Genomic DNA, 12,761 nt, shown 5'->3' with positions numbered 1-12,761 from the left:
TTATCCCCGCGAGCCGCAACTCGCAAGTACAAGCGAGCATCACACGACACCGAGTTCGAGGCAAGCCCTCCGACATCCGTTCTCTAGAGCCTAAATGCGTTAAAATCGGGTATATACGTATGTCACAGCGATAAAGTACCTACATACACGATCAATTTACTTAGCTATGCATCTTACGATCAGTGGTACAAAACTCGGTTCATCAGGGGCGAATGGCCCCGGCGATTTTCGCCGTTTCAGTTGCATTCTCCCTTAATTCATCTCTCGCTTCCTGTGCATTGGAGTGTTTTATTACGCATCCTCAAATGGTCTCTTGATGGTCGTCTTCCGTTTGTATGTACTGCAAATGGGGATACGTGCGTGTCCACTTTCGCGGGGTACAACCAAAGGCAAAACCGTGGCCTCCGAGATAGCTACGGCAACCGCGGAGGACACGGGCGAAACGAACCTGAAGGGGGTCACGACCAACATTCTGCGATTTACTTCTATGACGCACGTGGTGTTAAGTCAAAGTTTATTTTCCATTCTGTTGTACAGAAAGAAAGGACTGTGAAAAAAAGCTGTGTTAGACAGCTTGACTAGTTCACAGCCCCACAGAAAAAGAAAGCAGAAAATAAAGTAAAAAGTTAGCTAGTTAGAACAAGAACTCTGAGCCTTCAAAACGTACATACGTCTGCGATGCTGTGTTGTGACGACCAACTCGTCGCGGTGTGCGTATCACGCGTCTCCAGTCTGCCTCTAGCTGCTCACTTCGTGTTACACGACAAGCACCGCGGTCAGAGCCTCTGCTGGGCTTCATAGTCAAGGTTACCACGGTTTTGCATCAGGGCTACGCAAAACAACAGCACAGCCACACATTCATGCCACCGGCTGTGGAGAACGCGGGTACTTCGCTTACCCAACACGCTCGCAACGGCCCGTATCCAGCGCTCTCGCCTTTCTTCTTCGTACGACAACTATGGAAATCGGTAAAACTGAACGCTGTTATTCAGTCTTTTACGTCCGTGGCAATTCACAACGCAACAGTGCGTCTTTTGCGGAGTTTCTTCGTAGCGTGCGGAGGGCTCTCGTCTGCTGCTGTTTTCGCCGTCGTTCAGGCGAATTATACAGCAAGCACTTCACGACGGTTCGGTGTCGCGTCCGACTAGCGGAGAGCAATTCACAGCTCTCGTTCTGAGTGCTAAATGCGCAAACACACGCGATATTAAGCTCAATCGTTGTTTCGCACTCGCTAGTTGCACCTGGTCCCATAGCAAACTATGCGAGAGAGTCGGTCTATGCACTACTCAATACTTCTCCGACAGGTGGCGCCACACATCTTGGAAACTCCAGAGTCTGACGTCTATATCCATATCTACTCACGCTCACAGGTCGTATTCACACTCAATTATCACTCTCCCAGAACTCATGTTCACACTCGCGTATACTCACACACATCGGTAATCACTCATCTTCATACTCTCGTCTACTCTCATTCATCGGCTCTCACTTTCATACTCACTCTACTCGTACATTTAGGTACACACTCACTTTCATACTCACTCCACTCACCCTCAATGGTGCTCACCCACTTGCATACTCTTTTATATTCACACTCATCGGGGCTCACGTTCATTCTCATTTCCACTCACAGCCGTCGATAAACACATTCACCGGCACTCACTCAGGTTCATACTCATGTATACTCACACTCATCAGCACTCACTCACGTTCGTACTCACTTCTACTCACACTCATGAGTACCCACTCACGTTCATACTATGCCTACTCACACAAATCAATACTCACTCACGTTCACTATCACCTACTCGCACTCACTGGTACTCACTCACGTTCATAGGTCTACTCACGCTCACGAGCACTCAGTCACTGTTATACTCACGCCAACTCACACTCATCGGTAGTCATTCATGTTCATAGTCGCGTCCTCTTACCTTCGTCGATACTCACATTCATACTCACGTCTATTCATTTTCATGAGAGCTCACCCACGTTCACACTCACATCTACTCACAGTCATCGGTAATCACTCACGTTATACTCATGGCAACGTACAGTCGATACTCACGTTCATTCTCAGGTCCACTCACTCTCGTCAATACTTACTCACATACAGCTCCCTTCTACTCACACTCAAGAGTACTCACTCACGCTCATACTCACGCCTACTCACACTACTCGCACTCATTGGTACTCACTCCCGTTCATACTCACGTCTACTCACACTCATGAGTACTCACTCACGTTCACACTCACGCCTACTCACACATGAGTGCTTACTCACGTTCACGTCCACTCACACTCACGAGTACTCACTTTCATACGCCTACTCACACTCATGAGCACTCACTCACGTTCATACTTACACCTACTCACACTCATGAGTGCTCACTCACGTTCATACTCATGACTACTCACTCTCATGAGCACTCACTCATGTTCATACCTACTCACACTAATGAGTGCTCACTCGCGTTCAAACTCACTACTCACACTCATGAGCACTCACTGACGTACATACTCACGCCTACTCACCCTCATGAGCGCTCACTGACGTTAACACTCACGTCCACTCACACTCATGAGCACTCACTCACGTTCATACTCATTCCTACTCGCACTCATGAGTACTCACTCACGTCCACTCACACTCATGAGCACTCACTCACGTTCATACTCATACCTACTCACCCTCATGAGTGCTCACTCACGTTCACACTCACGTCCACTCACACTCATGAGTCCTCACTCACGTTCATACTCACATCTACTCACACTCATGAGTACTCACTCACGTTCACACTCATGCCAACTCACCCTCATGAATGCTCACTCACGTTCACATCACGTCCACTCACACTCATGAGCACTCACTCACGTTCATACTCACGACTACTCACACTCATGAGTACTCACTCACGTTCACACTCACGCCAACTCATCCTCATTAATGCTCACTCACGTTCACACTCACGTCCACTCACACTCATGAGCACTCACTCACGTTCATACTCACAACTACTCACACTCATGAGTGCTCACTCACGTTCACACTCACATCTACTCACACTCATGAGTACTCACTCACGTTCACACTCACGCCTACGCACACTCATGAGTGCTCACTCACGTTCACACTCACGTCCACTCACACTCATGAGCACTCACTCATACTCACACTCACAACGTTCAAATGAGTGTGAGTGAGTGTGAGTGAGTGCACTCATGAGTGAGTGTGCAGAGCTATGCAAACCGGGGATGTCTCCGGAGCAAAAATTTCAGAAAGTAGACTTGTTAGAGATGTCCTTTTGTTCAACTATCGTTAATTCCTTCATGTCCCCATCTTCCAGTGTACCTAGTAATGTTGAATTTGGCTCTTTTTAAATGGACAGAAAAACACTGACCGGCTGGGCAGCGTGATTTTTTTATCATACAACTATTTAGATGTAGAACAAAAGAAGAAGGGATCAGCGGCTCTTTTCTTTGTAGACTCGAGCTAATGAAGCCAAGGAAAGCATGGGGGACGTTATTTTAGTTGCCGTTAGTTGCAGTGTAGTAATTATGAAGTAAATGGATATTCGTAGAGGTGCTTTCATAGAGCTTGTTGTGGTTTTTTGCCCTAATATGGTAGAGGACCGAGCATCCAGGGCTATTGTTATCTTTTGTGGCAGTTGCAAAGTTAACTGATTGCAATTACAGCTTGCAGCAATTTTGTGGTAAGTCCCTTCCACTCAGTTATATTGGCTTCTTGCAGTGAGAGCATGGTGTAGCAGTAATGATTATTTTATTGAAGGCAAGGCTTGGTAAATTACTTTATTGCTCAATGTCTGGTCAGAAGAATGTAAACTGATACATTTTCTCAGGAACTGCTGTGCAGGGCTGAAAAGTCACAAATATATTAGTGGACAATGGTAGATGAACTCTTAGTTACAAGCAATTTTTTTTACTTCCCTCTGCAATATCAGCGATTAAGGATATATATGTAATATAAACCAATGGGGGCTATAACAAAGTGATAGTGCATATATTGTTGCCTCCTTAATTTTGTTTAGTGGCAAGATTGTGTCACTTTGGAACTAAAAATTCTGTGAACTGTGTAATTGAACCTAGATGAACCTTTTTGTCACTTCATATTTCTGACCAAGAGTGACATTGCCTTAATTTTTTTTTACAGCATATTATCAGCTCCTTTTCTGAAATGACTCGTAAATCGTTTTCAACCAACTCGATTTATTGCCAATTCAAACTTCATTTTACCCCTCCACTAAGCAGCATTATATGTGTTTGTCATTGCCATAAATGATGCGGTAAAGAACGAAGCAAATATATTTTTTTTTACGGTGCTTCAAAATGAGCTATTTATATGAAGCAGTGTTTTCATGATTTCAACAATGCTGTTTTTGAGCATTGACAATGTGCTGCCACCTATGTGGCATCACACAAAAACTGAATAAACACTGCATTTGAGCACTGAAAAAGTGCCACCATCTCTGTAGTTACTATACGAAAAACATATAAATGTGGCTTTTGAACACTTGACATTTCGCAGGCACCTTGGGTGGTAGAAGAAAAACTTAAGAGATTGCACCCAAATTGCTTTGAAAATGGAAAGATTGCCGTGGTCGAAGTGAGCTTTTAGACATGAAGTGAGCTTTAGGTGACCTCAACTTGTCCAAAGCAAACTTTACCCAAATCGCAGTGAAGTGCTAGGCACATCCAAAGCACTTAAAGGGTTGTTAACTTGATTCAGAGAGCAACGTATGTGTCATTAGAGAAGCTGTGGTGCGGGGTACACTTACACGCTCAGGTTGCATAATACAGGCGTGTATGTGCTTTGTTCCCTACTTAGTGCACCTCTCCTGTTCATATGCTAGGGCTTTTAAAACATTTCTTTGGCAATATATTCCTTGAATGGCATTGCACTCATTCCCCTTGGTTGCTCAGCTTCAAGGGAAGGTGTTTCAGGGCTGCTTGAAATGATGCTTCGAGGTCTTTTGGGAATAGAGTTCAGGGAGATTTGGCTCACTGTGGAAGTTTCATATAGGACACTATATTGTGATTAGAGCGTCTCTCGTATTGGCCTGTAGTTAGATCCACTTCTCTAGAGGATGTCACTGTGTTTGGCTGTCGTTTGTCTCGGAATGTCTTTCCATGTGATGAATGTTGAAAGTTGCTTCTCTGCTATTTCTTCCCCACATTTCTAACGATCCGCCTTTTCAGTGCTTGAAGACACCAATGTGTGCCTCCCTCAGTTATTCCAAGATATGAGAAAGCCATCGTACAGCTGCCAAGAAAGCGAAAAAGATCGGTAAAATATAACTCAGTTATTGCTGAACAAGCCGTCTTGCCAAGCCCTGGTTGAGCCGTGCCAATTCTGATACCTTCATTGGAAAAAAATTTCTCAACTGCTCTTTATATACGAGGGTTTTGCGTAAAAATATGGTTCCCAATGCGCTGCAGTCGCAAGGAACGCTGTTACGCGGAATCTGGCGACATTGGCGTGTAGCTTGGTTCACCCTCTCCCAGTCCCCACCCTGGCAAACTGTCTGTGACACTTAGTCTTGGTTTGGCAGCCATTGGACATTTAGCTCCCTCTCGCTTCTCGCGCCAGGCGTGAATTACGCTCTGGTATTAGTTTTTGGCAGTACAAAAAAAAAGAAAACATTGCGCCGGTGGACATTCATTGCCAACCGTATGAAGTCTACGGAAAAAAGTGCATGAGCGTACAACACGTGGGAAAGTAGTTCTCAGAATTCAAAGATGCACGTACAGACGTCCATGATGAACAGCATTTAGGACGGCCATCGGTTTTGGATGAAACAATTGTGCAAGTGGAAGAAACAATGCTGAGTAATCGAAGGGTAATGGTTTGGGAGCTATGCGTTATGATCCCTGATGTGAGCAAGACCTGCATTGACAAAATTTTGACAGACCATTTCAGGTATGCCAGGTTTGTGCAAGTTGGGTCCCGAGAATGCTTACTCAAAACCACGAACGGCAACATTTTGAAGAGGTCTGCGAATTTCGACAGGCCTACAAAACTGATAGCGAGGAATTCTTGGACTTTGTTGTCACTGGGGACGACCCCTGGGTCCACTTCACGACACCAGAAACAAAGCAATCTCGTCAGTTAAAACGTCCAGAGTCGCCAATGCCGCAGAAGTTCAAAGAAACGCTGTCTGCCAGCGAAGTGATGGCAAGCGTCTTTTGGGACAGGAGGGCGTTATTGTTTCATGAATTTATGCCTGCCGGTACAACAATCAATGCGGACTGCTACCCTGAGAAGAAAGATTGTCGTCGTACGATCCAAAACAAGATGAGAGGCATGCTCACGAAGAGAGCATTTCCATCAGGGCAACACTCGTCCGCACATCACCCATTTAACGAACAATCTCATCAACAAACCTGAATGGGGCGCTGTCGCGTAACCGCCCTACAGCTCAGACATAGCCCCAAGAGACTACCAACTCCTCGCTGAATCGAAACAACACCTGGGTTGGACGCATTTCAGAATGGGAGAGGAGCTGAAAGAAGAGGTTTTAAGGTACACCTTCGCGGCGCGGCGGGAAAGTGCTACCGTTTAGGCATAACAAAGATGGTACACCGCATGCAAGAATGCATCGATCTCAATGACAAATGTGTCGAAAAACAGGGGAAATCCTGGTCCAGGGATCGAACCCGGGACCAACACCTTTCCGAGGAGGTCGCTCTACCAATTGAGCTAACCAGGAAGCTAGCTACTAACAGCGCAAGGGCAAAGTGCACGGACACAGAATATTGCAAATTGGTATATTGGAATTGCAATATTGGATTTCCTTGTGGCTTCTTGCTACAAAAACAAACGAATGATTGTCAAATTCCCTTTCTGTGGGTCAAGGAGAGCAATACAGAGTAATTTATTGGAATCGGGCTGCCACTATTGTTTTGTGTACACCAACAGGAATGAGGGGCCTAGATGTGTCCTTGTTACATTCTCTGAGGAAACAAACATATTATTGAAGTTCTTGGCGAAGGCCATTTCCCTAGTGGCGAAGATATCGATATTACCATTGCAGTGTGCATTGCTGGTTTGGACAAGGTAGCAAGAGGTTCAGTGGCAGCACTCCCCTGATTCTGCAGCACTCTCATGAATGGGAGGTCTGTGCAAAATAATAATCCACTCACTCGTTACACAAAAGTAGCTACAATATCAGAAGCTGGCTGCAATGAAGTCTTCTTTTCCGTTTTTTGCAGTGCGGTAACACTGAGCACTGAGCCACTCTTGAGCAGCTTGAATCATTTGCCGTTCGCTTGAATGAAAGTTTTGGATAAACGGAACACATTTTTCTTTTCTAACTGCATATGAGGCGGGGTCTACCATACCTTGTTCTCCCTCTACGATGTCATGTATACCACGTTAATGTGAGCCCAACTGTAGACATGGAATTTCTTTTCTTGGTATTTTGCTTGCAGCCCGCCCATGCCTAGTGTAGTGGAATGTATTGCCGATAGCTAGTTCATGTTTGCCCGTTTTTACAAGCGCGCTCCTTAGATGGGATAAGCAACATCCTTATCCAGTTCAAGATCTCATCTATGAAGTAGCAAGTAATGAAGCCTGCAGTGCTGGTAGCATTGCGCAAAATACCTAGCATACAAGTTGATTTTCCTTTTGTTCGACACGGCACCGTATCGGCACCCCGTGTTTGGCGCATGCGGATGTGGCGTCCACCTTCCCTCCCATCCCCTGCCGTTCTCTTCGTCCTATCCGTGCGCGGTGTGCCGGTGAATCTCTTTCTCTCTCACTCACTCACTCACTCACTCACTCACTCACTCACTCACCACCCACTCATCACTCGACATCCAGAAGCCTCGAGACTTTCATACTTTGGTACGCACTTCTCGGAGGACGAGTGGCGTTTTCCAGCGTTTCCCATAGATGGCGGTATCGTCGCATTCCGTTGCGTCAGCATGCTTGGCGCCAGTTTCCAACCGTAGACCTGCGTCCTGGATGCATTGGCGATTAACGTACGATTAGTCATAACGTTGCACTTTTTTGATCGCAGCTTCGCAGAGAATATAATCCCGACGTATTGCGTGGCAGCAAATGAGTGGGCATGGATATCTCTAACTGGCGCGAGTATTACAATTGGGCTTGGTTGTGGGTGTCCGCCTTCGCTTGAAGATAAACCTGGGAAGTATTGGGTAATTCGGCATTTATTCGTGATGGCGGCCACCTAGTCAAATTATTTCTTGCTTAAGAAAAAAAAGTGTCACTTTGCATTGCATTTAACGATTCCGTTTTCGCGCATACAGTTCAGTATCGGTATACCTCGTGTCATTCCACTTTTCCGCAGCTGAAAAACAATCAACTGGCAAAAAAGAGGTCCCTCAAGAGTGCCCCATAATGGTTTGCTTTAGTGACTAACTAATCGAGCTATTTGTTTAAGGGTTAATTGTAATTATGAATCAGATTCGTCTGCGACGCACTGTGGGAAGTTTACTAATGGGTGATATCCGGAATATATTCGCACATACCTTTTTTTACATCTGCTTACTGAAGTTATTAATATTTTTCGTCCAAGATCCCTCTTCGTCTGTTGTAATGCAGGCGGTTACGTAGATCACGCCGGCAGAATTATCATTTTTGCAATGAGCTTTGTCTGCCTTACATCTGAGGTAGTGCTCGTCTTGGCGTGAGACGCTAGCAGTCACTAAAGCTGCTTCACAGCAGGGGTATGGTGTCGCATTGCCAAGCTCGAGGGCGCTGGTGCGATTCCCGGCCACGGTGGCCGCATTTATGTGGGGGCGAAATGCGAGAACACCTGTGTACTTAGATTTAGGGGCTAGTTAGAGAACCCCAGGTGGTCAGAATTAATTCGGAGTCCCCCCACTGCGGCGTGACTCATAATGATATCGTGGTTTTGGCACGCAATACTCCAGGAATTAAAAGGAGAGCCATGTACACTCTCTCGCCGTACTGTTGTTAAACATTACTGCTATAGATGACGTCAATGCGAAGTTCCTCTTCCCGATAGTGGACGAGAAAGGACAGGTTCATCAGCCGCGCCCTCCGCAATGATCGCCTGTTCTTTGTGGGAAATACTCGTTAATTTTTTTAAAACTTTTATTATTCGTATTATTTTCGCTGTAACTCGCTACGGCGCGGATTTCGCGGTTGCAGAGATTCAGTTGCATAATAATCAGCATACGCCTGCTACAAGCGGTCGTTTCAGTCCGTATCCTGACGATCAGGTCTTGATGTGTGTCCATGTAATGCGGAAGGAACAGCCGAACGCTCAGTGGTGCTTCTCTTGCTCATATTTCCAGCAGATCCAAGATGAAAAATGTATGCTGTGTCAGCACTAATGAATCTATAGACCAGGGTCGTAGCCAGGGGGGGGGGGGGTTCAAAGCCCCCCCCCCCCCCGAAATTTTTCAGTTTTGCTTGCGTATATACACACGCGCACATACAAACACACGCAAGAACATACATAAAGTATAGTTGAACCCCCCCCCCCCCCCCCCAAAAAAAAAAAAAAAAAAATCTGGCTACGCCCCTGCTATAGACTTCCGTATAGTTCCATCGATATGTGAAGTTTGCCCCTCCAATAATCGTGCCTCTTTTTAGCCGTTTTTGTTACTTGGAAACTTTGACTATTCCTGCCCCTTATGTAATTTGCCTATGTCGGTTGAATCCGCCTGCAGCCAATGACAACAACATTATATCATCCTCCTCGTTTCTGGTTTCGATGAGTCAACGCATTATTGATTGGAGTACTTGTTCATCACCATGGCATGTAGTTTCTGTTAACTGAAGCAGTATTCATATACTCTTCCAGCCGTCTGAGCTTGGCCAATATGGTGAACCAGGCCATGCTCATGTCGGTATAGCGACAATTGAGACTGGAAATACGAACTCGCCGTGTAGAAGCTAGGAAAAAAAATAAAAGCATGGTTCTCACGTAACCTGTAAAGCGAAGCAGTACTTTAGCGTGGGACGGAAGCTGCCGTTGACTTCCTGCCCTGTGCGTGGTTTGGCGGCCTTATAGAAAAGTTTGAACCTCACTGCTCGAGCTTTTCGCGACATGACCGAATGTTGTGCTTGGTGGGTATGTCTGCCGCCTATAGTTTCCTGTCGTTATTGCAGCACTCGGTGGGAAAACAAATGAGAGAGAGAGAGAAAAAGATGTTGAGACGGATTTCAGGCAAAGTCACGACTTCTTGCCCCCGACCGGCTTATCGTCGTCGCGGAAGTCTGAAGACCAGCACTCTTCTTGGCGTTGACGCTAATTCGAGAACTTTTGTTGTAAGTATAGCCGTATCTCTTGCGGTGGAAGCAGTTTGCTGCCGCGGGAGCGCGACCGAGTGCGCTGGAGACGGCTGCCTATATCTGGCGTGCTTTTGGTAGGACTGTGATCTGAGACAATGCACGCAGCGACCAGCCATTTTAATGCTATCAACATATATATAGCCTTGGGGGAACTTCGGCAACTGCGGTATATGACTCGTTTGTATCTCGCCTTTTCCAAAACTATGCGGGAGCGCGGTTTTTTTTTTTTCCTATTTGACCTTATGTACCTACTGATAAATGTGGGAATGCGCGGCTCATCTGCAGCTCACTGAGGTTACAGTGCGTGCGCAAAAATACAGGCTGCAGTTGGGCGGCCGCGTATAGTGGAGCTTTCTTAACTTTTTTCATGTGGGTGTAGTAAGGTGTCTTCAATGCGGCATGTTGCTGCATTGTTTTAGTGCATTTTTGCATTAACGTTGAAAGTAATTATGAGATGGATTCTGGCTCTTTTTCTGTATCTTGAGAAAAAGAAATAAAACACTTGAAATCAATTGAACGCCTTTGAAGTATGTCTTATGTGCAAGCCTTAACTTCACGCAAATAATATTTTTTTTTTTCGTGGTGCAGCGCCTTTATTGAGGTTGTATCGCACGTTTGGTGACGTGACGATGATATTTAATTGCGTCCCCGCTTAATCGGGTCGTCGACAGACTGGTTAATCTCATCAGGTTTCATTGCTTCTATCGCATGTAGCTCTCGCATTTTGGCTACCTCAGTCCGATGTTTCCTTTTTTCGTTCAAGATTCTGTATTGTACTGCGGGCTACGCCTGTAATTAACGACTCAGTTTCTATAAATGCCTTCCCTATTTATTACTTTCTTGCTTCTTTTTCTTAATTTTTTTTTTCACCACTGCGTCTAACCGCTTTGAATCCCAGCACCCATGAAAGGTGGACGCTTTTCTAGGGGTCTTGCTGGGTGAATATCTTGGCATTCCATCGCGATTTATAGTTAGTCGCTTCCGGACTTCTTGTTGCGTCATGATGAAATCCTCATCTAGTTGCGAATATTTTGCTCCGTTATGTTTTAGTCCCCTCATATGTAAGAATAAAGCACTGCCCTTTGTATTATCATGCATGATTTTCCTTCCGATTTCTTGTTTGGCTTACTTCTAAGTATTCATGCCATTGTTATTCTTTCCATCCTTCGCACCTTGTTTACGGTCTCCGTATTTTTCAGTCTTCCTTTGTCGACCTTTTTTTTTTCATTCTATGTTTGAGTTAGTGAGGTACAACATGCAGCGCGCGTTAGCCGCCCATTTCTATCCATTGCATGTTGTGCCCGAGTCTTCAAAGTTCCTTCGCCGACAGCACAGTCTGCTGCCGCCTTTCGAGACCTCAAGAATACCAACCGGAGGTGACTTCGCTCTCGCGGACACTGCTGCGCCTCTTTGATGCGACTCTGTCCCGTTTCGTGATGTGCCTTCCTCCTTTTCTCTCTCTCTCTCTTTTTCGCGCTCGGATTTTGTCGCCAGTGTAGGGTGATAATGTAAGTCGTCGTCGTCACTGTTTTCTTCGCCCGCGGATATGAAACACGACGAACAACGGTGGGAGTAGTTTTTGCTGCTGTATTTTTTTTTTCTCCCTCCTGCGCGACAACTTATGCCGAGATCTGCGTCATCCGTGCATCAGGTCTCGCGCATATTTTACGCTTCCTCCGATGTTTGGCCGGTTTTTGGTCGGGGTTCCTTCCTCCCGTCCCGTTTCCGATGCGTCGACCGACGACGGCCTTCCGTCGTGCGTCATCCGGTCGTCACGAGTCTGACGCTGTTGGACTGCGTGCGCGCACCCCCTTTCTTTATTTTATCCCCCCACCCCCGTCCCCCTCATGTTCTCTGCACTACACCGCAAAGCCTACTTCGGTTTCTCGAGGCGTTTGCCAAGCGTGCGTGAAGCGTTCTGGTTCTTCACTTTTTTTTCTTCTCCCCCGTGCGTGGGCGCCGGGATAATCTTACGGTCTGGTCCCCGACTCGTGCTGCTTGTCGGCGCGTGCTCGCGCCCTGTGTGCCCGCACGCGACCATGCGTACGTAGGAGTATGTGACGTCTCGCTTCCGGAAGGCAAGACGGGCAGGCGGAGACGCCGGCCGTGGGAGGTGTAGGGGAGAGGGGAAAAAAAAAGGGTCGGGGCTCGGACGCCTCTCTGTATCCAGATTTTTTTTAATTGTTATTTAATGACGTGTTCGCTGCGCTTCTTTCCTCTCTGTGTGTATGCAGCTGGTCTCTTGTGCTAGCTCTTCTGTGCAAGACTGTACTGGACCAAGAAAGGCGGAGGGGGGGGGGGGCATCTAGGAGGAGACAGAAAAGTCCCATTTCATTGATGAGCCTCCGTACGCTCATATACCCCATTATTTATGTCTTGCAGAGTTTCGGAGAGTCTCTGGAGTTGTTTCTCGACCTGTCACTGTTTGGTTCCGTGAACAGCGAAGTTGTCT

The 12,761-nt window shown here is 46.4% G+C and overlaps 1 protein-coding gene and 1 non-coding gene across 4 annotated transcripts in view; one reads left to right on the top strand and one right to left on the bottom strand.

Annotated features, from left to right (window-relative positions):
* Positions 1-12,761, top strand: part of LOC119397769 (protein spitz) — a 143,422-nt gene that overhangs the window by 14,471 nt on the left and 116,190 nt on the right. The window lies entirely within an intron of this gene.
* Trnap-cgg (transfer RNA proline (anticodon CGG)) lies at positions 6,658-6,731 on the bottom strand. The gene has a single exon. It is a non-coding gene; the product is annotated as a tRNA-Pro (tRNA).

This window comes from Rhipicephalus sanguineus, chromosome 1, assembly GCF_013339695.2.
Source record: "Rhipicephalus sanguineus isolate Rsan-2018 chromosome 1, BIME_Rsan_1.4, whole genome shotgun sequence".
Taxonomy (NCBI): domain Eukaryota; kingdom Metazoa; phylum Arthropoda; class Arachnida; order Ixodida; family Ixodidae; genus Rhipicephalus; species Rhipicephalus sanguineus.
Note: the sequence above shows the minus strand (reverse complement) of the source record. Positions and strands in the feature narration are given on the sequence as shown.